The following is a 9,346-nucleotide window of genomic DNA, read 5'->3' on the forward strand; positions in this document are numbered from 1 at the left end:
ACTTTTTCCCAATATACAACCTAAACCTCCTCTGGCTCAGCTTCATGCCATATCCTTGAGTCCTGTCACTGGTCACGAGAGTGATGAGATTGATAGTTACCCCTCGAATGCAGTGGCTCAGCAAAGCACTTGGGTTAAAATTTGAAAATTCTATACCATTACTAGTTAATTCTACTCTCTTCATTGCACGTTATTCCTTTATGGCCTGCAGATTCAATGCAGTATTTCCTAAGGTTTAGTTTTAAAAGACAATCTAATACAGAATGTATCATTGTGGGGCACCATACTTGAATTTAGCAGACTGAGGCGTGAATTAAGAAGTGTAGATTTTCACCAAGAAAACCAAAACATTTTTCAGATGCTAGTAGCATTTCAAATTCAGAGCCAAATATCTTAGGGGACCTAAAACTTATGGGAAAAAAAACTGCGTGTGTAATTAGTTTCACATGTTATACATGTGTCTGTGTCTACCTGCTATAAGTGGTCTTTCTATGAGATGAACTGTCACTGCTGTCCATGACTGTGGATACAGAATTTAGAACCTCCCTTAGGATGATATCTTTCAGATATAAATAACGTCACTACTGGGAAGAAGCACACTGTTTTAGAAAGAGCAGATGGCAACAACAAATAAGCAATTATCCTAGAACCCTCATTGCATCACAAAATGATGATAAGGTTTTCCAGTAATATAGTACCAGAAATCAAACCATTTCAATAGTGAAGACTATGTTTTCAAAAGCAGCAAATGATTCTGATGTTAGAATCAAGAAAGTGTATTCTTTCTCAGCTGTGAGAGACCAAAGAGTTGTAAGGCTGAAATTATCCACTGTTTGTGAAGCTTTGAGCAGCATGACTGTAGAGGACCTTTAATCTCAGCCTAAGGTGCTAGGGAGAGCTTTCAAGTGGTTACATGCTTATCTGAATCTTCAGAGGGCATTATTCAGAAAACCAAACTGATAATCCCATCAGGTAAATCTTCTGAAACATTTTAATACTTATGCTTCTTGCTGGAGTAGAAAGCCATGGGCGGATCCAAAGCCAAAAGCAATAACTGGGAACCACTCTTGATGAATTACTTCAAAGCACTTTGGATCAAACTCATTGTGACAGCAGGCTTTCCTCTGGTATTTTAATACTTTCATACTCAGCTTTATCCAAAGCAGGCAGTGAACTGAAAGACAGAAGTAAAGCAAATGTTTTTCTGATCTTGAAGGGAATCTGAAGATGACTGTAATTAAAGAGAATCAGTTCTGATGTGAGTAGAGAAGTGTGAGAAAAGAGAAGATATAAAGGAAACCAATGTATGATCAGTGTAGAGTGAAGGATAATAAAAGTGAGGTGCCTATGCTGCAGATCAAACTCCCATGGCAATGGCCACTCCACATCTGTTCCTTTCTGTGTCTGAAGGTAATTCTGAAAAGTGATTGCCTCCAAAAAAAAAAAAAGTCAAAAACCAAAAAGACCCTCAAACCAACATTATTTATTTTAATAATTTTTATAAACCCATATGTCAGAAGTGGAAAATTAATAATTTACATGTAATATCTACAGTGTTCAGAGCAACCGTGTAGTAGTAAACTAATTTATAAATGCATTTCATGCTAGTGACGCTATCCGTTATTTAGGTATTTATGAAGGTCCCAAGAAAGTAATTCATTGTTGAAAGTTCTTGGAGTGAAATAAAAAACATATAGATAATTATGACGGCATTTTTCAGCAGAAACATTACATCTCTTTTCCAATATTCACAAAACCTTAAAAACCACGTTTCCTTTACTTTCTAACTATTCAGCAAAAATGTGGTTGTCTATTCAGTTCTAGTTAGAAACCTCCTTGGAAACCTACTGTAGAAAGCTAAAGGAGGATGTAATTGATATCCCCATGTTCTGAATCCTCAGACCTCACTGAGAAACACCCTTACACAATTGAAATATTTAAGATGTATTTTGAAACTGAATCTCTTTTAGAGCCAGTAGGAACAGAAAACCCTTTGAGACTTAATTACTGTAAGGACTATTTATCTTTTCCGTTTTCAAATAGATGCTTACTAAGCACGGTCATGGTTGCTTGTCAGGAAAGGACTATTGCCATATATCATTATGAAATTAAGGTCCATTTTCAAGGTACTATTACAGTAGCACAAAGGCATGAGCATATACTGAAAAGGCAGTGAGATGTCATTTACTTCAGACTCTATGCAGCATTTCTCTTTTCTTCTTTGTCACATTTCTGATGCTACCCATCTATTTACACCAGATTATTCTCTACTGCTTGTGAGGGAAAGTGAAAAAGGAGCCTGTGTAGTGTCCACTACAGACACTGGAAAATTAGAAATGGGAAAGTTTAGTCAGCTAATTATCCACATCAACTGATTGTGTTGGATTATGAATGGGCAGTTTATTACCAACACATGTATTATCACAAGGGAACAGGAAGTGGGTTGTGCCCCATGGAGGAGCAAACTGTCATGTGCAAGCATTGCAGACCATCTGACCAAACAGGAGAATCAGGCTGACAGGTTGAGAGCCAGCCTCAGTATTTTTCATTGCTGAAGGCAAAGCGCACTCTGACAACCATGGTAAGTAGTGAGTGCATCAATCAGAAATCACAGAGTGGAGGTAATGTGCATGTAATCCCAGTGAACTCTAGATTTATTGACCCTTCAACTGATTCATAGGATGAGCCTAATAACACCAGGCCAAAAACTACCTACATAAAGGGAGATAGCTAGGACTAGTCCTCTCCTGCTTCCTTTCATACATTTTTAGCACTGTTCTTTTTATTTTATTTTTTTTTCCCTAAAGAAAGCAAAAAAGCAAGGTGAAGATCAGAGCCCAAGTCTGATCCAAAGAGACTTCCTCCCTGCCCCAATCTGGTATCTGAATTTTGAGTCCCGCTCAGTTAAAGTCACTTTAATCAATGTCCTCCAAGTCACTTGAAGGTAACACATGTAACAGAAACCTCTTGTCTGAGGGCTGGAGGAACTTGGGCTCCAAACCTGCCAAAAGCAAATCACTTAAACATTTTGTTTCTCCACTTGTGAAACAGGGATGATAATACTATCTTTTTGGAAAAAAAATAGCTATATGACTCTATTTTTGCTTCTGTAGATTCTGTAAATTTATTCATCTTCTGTTCCTCTGCAATCTCATCAGCTTTAGCTGGAATCACAATCTTTGCCTCTTCAACCCTGCCCAATCCTCTTCCTTGGTCCTGCTGTGCTCCTCTCCCAGGATTGTACCTGCTCTCTATCCCTGAGGCCAGGATTTCTCATGGCACCAGTGGGTGTATTTTTCCTTTCTTTTCCTCCTTTCTTCCCGTTGGCTGTGCATATTTCTTTTTACATTCTGCTTTTGTTTAAGCACCTTTGGGGAACCCCCAGGCTTGTCAGTCATGGAAAATAGATTGCACTGAGAATAAAGCACAGACTGGGATAAGTCAGTAAAGGAAAGATACATCTGATGAGGTAAATGCTGGCCCAGAGTACTGAAGAAACCACAGAGCAGCATTAACATTTCCAGGCAGCTGGCTCAGCGGTGATGTATTCTCCTACTGGTTAAGCTACAGTTGCTTTCAGTGCTCTCGGAGTTCTGTGCTCCACAGGAATGAAAGGAGTAGCAGGCTAGTGGTGCTAAGAAAAACATGTACTTGCTTTGCTTGTGGTCAGGACAGGACACACAAAGCATGGCTCCAAAAATCTCCTCTGCAAGCACGTTCTCCAGGTACACCTGAAGAGAAACAGCAGCGAGCAGCAGTTCAGAAGAGACTGATGGTCTCTCCAGAGGCAAGATACACAATTGCTGCTGTCAAGCCTGTATCGGCAGCAGCATCTTTGCAGTGGTGAATGTTCAGTAGTAATCATAAATACACAACTCTTTAAACAAGACCCATTGCTGTGACAAACACCAGCTGAAGGAATGTTTACATGCTGACAGATGCAACCTGCAGCCACTTATGGTTTATAACCACGGACAAATAATAGTGTAGACAAGCTGAATCTGATTTTTCTCACTTGATCTGTTGAATTAGCAGTGTTATGCTGCTGTAAAGGAAAGAATAGCTAAACCCGTGGTGTCTTGATGGGTTTAATTGAGGACAGTCTGTATTCAAAGGGCAACAGATCAGCGCATGCTTTGGGCGCTGTGCCTGTACAGGGGCAAACGAGGATGCAAAATGGTCCTTCCCTACGCACTGTGGCCTTTCCACATGCTTTCTTTGTGACCTTGTGTCCATGCATACAATGGCAAATGGGCAAAAGCAACTTCCTAGTGTCCTGTCTCAACCAGTTCAAAGGCCAACAGGACTGAATACAGCCACGAGTTTAATGTGGAACAGACACTCACTGTCATACTTTACAAAACATGCACTGTACCAGGCAATGGCAACAGGAGGCTGCAGCTCATTAGTTCTCTACTGACAGCAAATAAAGTCACTGAACCTTTCTAGGGGGGAGAGCACAGAGGGCAATAATCTGCTGCTGAAGAGTCACACAAGAGAGAGCAGAGAAATCTTGGGGATGTCTGTACTGCCGTGAGCCAAAGCTGGAAGAGGACAGTGATGGATATCATGTGTTAGGTTGTATAAAACACAGAAGCATGGTTGATGTCTTATACTGCTTAAAGCCAATGCCTAAATATTGTAATGTTAAAAACCCCCAAATCAGTGGAGATCTTGTTCCATTGTAGAATATTTTGTCATATTCCTTAAAGTATAGATTTTCTGCTGCAGAATGGGAAGTGATAAAGCACCTTCTGTGTTGCCTCATAATCCTGCCAGTAGGTTTCAAATGCAGCATCCATTTAAAGAAACATCAATATAGGATAAAAAGCAACACCATCAGGGAAGAGGTTACGTTTAGTTGGACTTACTTGTTTCATGTTTCTTTTCCTTGTTTGAACATTCTCTAGAAGGTTCTACGTTCTCTTTATTGGCAGCCAACAATAAAACTTTACAGGTGATCCAAAAGGCTTTGAAGGTAGGATTTTCAGGGATAGAGTTTAATTGCTTACAAAACCTCCATGCACATGTTGAGCTCAGGGAGGATTCCTGCAGGCTCATCATTAAAAACCTGTTTGATTTGTATTTGCCAACTTTCCTGGTAATATCACATATTCACATTAATTACTTCATTAGAGTACCAAACAAGAACTTACAAGAGAAGTGGATACATATTTTTCTCTCTGCTGTTTAAGTATGACTCATTGTTAGTGGCAAAAGACACAGAACAAAACGTGAACACACAGGCATGCAATTAGCTACCTTATGGAAAACCACCACTGATGTTTCACAGCTTCTATTTTCACAATATTTGTTTAGCTTTTCTGTCTTTGAGGACAAACTATTCTTACATAGCTGTCAGCATCTGTAAAAAGTTTTCTTTAAAGATCTAGTGACTACTATGCAATATTTTTTATATTTTTAGTTTTTTTTCTTTTTCAAGAAAAAAAGAAAGAAGTTTGCTTTTTAAAAGAAGTTTGCTTCTTTTAAGAAGTAAACAAGCTTATGCAGCAAGTTTATGAACCAGACCATACAACTGTGAAGGAAGACATAAGTTCATGATCTAAAGGAATGCTGAGGCAAACTCTTTTGGCCCTTTTTCTGACCCAGAGTTCTCAAAAAGTACGCTCAGAAATGCCAGGAATTATCTGTCAGTTGCAAAGGACAATAAAATATTTGCCATAAAAATTATTTGCTTCTAGTGTAGAGAAAAATACAGAAGGAAGATGTGCCCATTATCTTTGATGTCAATAGGTTCAAAATTGGGAAAAAATTGTTACATAGATGTAGCAGAAGATATGGGGATCAAGTTTTGGCTTCTGCACCAGTACAGTAAATCCTACCTTATGGGACAGGTAAAATCCAGAATATATTATTGTTTACTGCTCACTGGACTTTATGACAAGTTTGTGCAAGTTAAAGCTACTTTAAGCTGCATTATGAGATCAAACTGTCTCAAGGATTGTTTCTCAAGGTTCTACAGTGAATACAGCTCAAAACCTCATTGTGGGTGATGAGTGAGTACAGTACAAAACTTCATCATCCCCAAGTCTAAGTCTACTTGAAAAAACCATCTACAGCAAACCATTCTTCATTTGGAAGCTTGTCTGTATATGCTGCTTTTTGGTGTGTTGTGGATTTTTTTTTTTAATTTTTAATTTATTTGTTTTATCCTGCAATTATAAATCCCAGTTTTAATAATCTGTAAAACTGTGACGTAGTATTGTGCTGAACCAGTCATAACACTAAAATCTGTGTCTAGATACAACTCTAAATTTCTGGAGTTTCTCATGGTACTTGGATTTTGTGCAGGCTCCAGACAAACCTAGAGACAGTCAGCTATAAAACAAAGAAAATCATAAAGAATAAAAGGGGGGCCTTAGAATGTTTTGCTTTTCTTTTTTTGATCCCTTTTATGGTTTTTACTGACATTCACTCTTTGACTTGGCCACTTTGCTCCCAGTCTCTCACAGTTGTTTCTCACTTCTTGTTCTGCTACTTCTATCTTATATCCAGGTTTTATCTGTAGGGATATCTCCAGATAAGTCCTTCATAAGCAGAGGAATACCTCCCTCTGGAGCGATATCTGGCTTATCTCCTGCGCCTGTGGGCCATGGCATCCACATGAAAGAGGTCTAAAAAAGCTCATACTGTCACTTACTGTTCCTGCCATGTCTGGAGACTGTACCCTTCAGATGAGAGTCAGTAACTAAAAACTTAAGGCTTGATGGGCATACTTGCCCTTCCTCACAGGGCTTTGCTGACCTGCACTACCTAGTCATGGAGGTTTTCTCTGAAATACTGCTTCAAATATTGAGAGAGTTGGAGTTGTTTGACCTGCAGAAGAGAAGGTTCCAGGGACATCTTACTGAGGCCTTTCAGTACCTAAAGGGGGTTTATAAGAGGTAGGGTGACAGACTTTTTAGCAGGGCCTGTTGTAACAGGATAGGGGTGATGGTTTTAAACTTAAAGAAGGAAAAATTAGACTAGATACAAGGAAGAAGGTTTTTATTACAAAGATGGTGAAACACTGGAACAGGTTGCCCAGAGAGATGCCCTATCCCTGGAAACATTCAAGGTAAGGTTGAACAACCTGATCTCATTGAAGTTGTCTCTGCTCATTGCAGTGAGATTGGACTAGATGACTTTTAAGGGTCCCCTCCAACCCAAACTATTTTATGATTCTATGATAAATGCACAAGCCCTAGGAACTGTTGATGTTTGTTCAACTTGCACAATTTGTGTATGGTTTATACATTAGTTTGCAGTTGAATCTTAAATGGCATATTTGGGAAATGCCTAATCCAGTATATTAGAGTAAATAGCGATGTGAGAGAATGAAGAGGAGTTGTTTCAAACAGCACTTTTACTTAGGGAGGCACAAAAGAGGATTCCAAAGACTGAAAAAACAGTCTTAAAGCCCTACTCAGGATGCTGCTGAAGCTGCAACACAAGAGAAGCTTTTAGAAGCCAGAGACAGGAGGTTATAGAAAACAGTGTACAGAAGCAGAGACAGAAAGAAAAGGAGATTTTAACTCACATTTCAGCTAGAAAACTGCACTTGGCAAAAGTGTTGCTCTCCAAAGTGAAAATGGCAGTCCCATCGGTTTTCCCAATGGTCCCATCAATTTTCACTGTGAACAAAACCCATTAAACGCTGCTCATAGTAAGGATAGAAACCTTGATCAGAAAAGGAGGAAAGATTTATCAAATATCAACATGCTTATTTTCAGTGTTTGGAAACCTGACAGAGGCCCCTATCCAACTCTACATGATCCCAGTGGAAATCCTCCTTCCCCAACTGATTTTTTTGGGATCCAGACTCAGCCTGGTGCAACCAAGATGGAAAGTTAGGGTCACATCAAAATTCCTGTAATTTGCAGCTTTTTTGGAAGGCTTGCTTGAAGTTTGTTCCCTTCCACTCACATACATATTACACACCAGCCAGACAGGACACTCAGACTTACTGACTTTCTAAATATTTCCTGAAACCTCTGGAATGTTTTGGGGAAGATCCAGGAACTGGAAAAATATAATCATGGAGCTTCTTGAGGGAAAAAAAACCCCACCAAAACCCGAAAAACAGCACAGTGGTAATTATTGGAAAGAGCCTTATTTAGTGTGATTGAGGGAACCCGGACGTTGCTGAGCGGGCAGAACAGCCGGATGAGGTTCCAGGTAGATTGACTTATGCTGGGAATGAGAGCCACGCAGCTGAGATTGAAGCTGCCGGGCTCAAGCTAAGCTCTGCCTGGGTTCTTAAGGGCTGGTGCAGCCATACACAGTGCCATCTAGTGGGTCGGGACAGCTTTTAACCGTTTTTTGGGCTCCCGGAGCAGCTCTGAGGTCAACTGCCTGAACCTGCCAGTGATGGCTCTCTAGCTGAAAGGTCTGGTACATAGATTTTCTCGTTGGCACTGTGAAGCATTGCTGCAGAGATAAATATAGGGCAACACACAAAACGCTGAGAAGATCAGAATTTACCAAGAACTGCATGAGACTGAAAAAGAGCAGGGAGAAATACTCCTGGGAACTATAGGAAACGGCCTTAATAGGGCATGTGAGGTTTTTTTACCCTTCAAAATGAAAAGAGTCAAAAAGCACTTATCTCTCACCTCCCACCAACAGTTGGTGGGTAGAAGGACAGATTTCTTTTCTCTCTCTCACCTTTCATCCCTTCACACTGATCTGGGACAACTGGGGATGAAGACACTTCTCTCATGCCTGTCTGCTGTCTCTTGCTCTTGTAACCAAAGTTAGATTCATCATCATGACGGGCTCAAGAAATAATATTTTCTTGCTCTGATTAGGAAGGATCTTTGCATTTTTATGGAAAGTACAACATTTCTGATGTGGGAAGATGCCAAGAATATTTTCTACAGCTCTTTTTGTAGTAAAAGTGTGGAAATTATTATAAGATGTTGCAAAATACTCTGAGGGTTTTGCAGTGTGGGAAAGAGTGGGGTTCTTTGGTCCAGCAGCATGTTACCTGTTGTGGACAGGGGATGGACTCAATGATTTGCAATCTCCTCTTGTCTTTTTTTCCTTCCTCAGAGTTTGCTCTACTCTTTTGCTTCCAAGGAAAGAAGAGTATGAGATTTCATCCCCTGGCTCAACTGCAGGCTGCTTTCTCACTTCGTGTAGCACTCTGAATAACTGCTATTCGTGAGATAATTGACCCGTGTGAATTCACTGGGGGATGCAAAGTCTGGCCTTGCTTGCTGTGTACAGTGTGCTTAGAGATGGCTTTCAAACCATCATGAAAGTCTTGTTTGTGCTAAATAGTTGTCTGTCTCTTGAGACTGGTGGGGTGTTAGTGTTCATGTTCCTTGCAATAGAAGTTGCA

This window comes from Chiroxiphia lanceolata, chromosome 3 (genome assembly GCF_009829145.1).
Source record: "Chiroxiphia lanceolata isolate bChiLan1 chromosome 3, bChiLan1.pri, whole genome shotgun sequence".
In the NCBI taxonomy this organism is placed as follows: domain Eukaryota; kingdom Metazoa; phylum Chordata; class Aves; order Passeriformes; family Pipridae; genus Chiroxiphia; species Chiroxiphia lanceolata.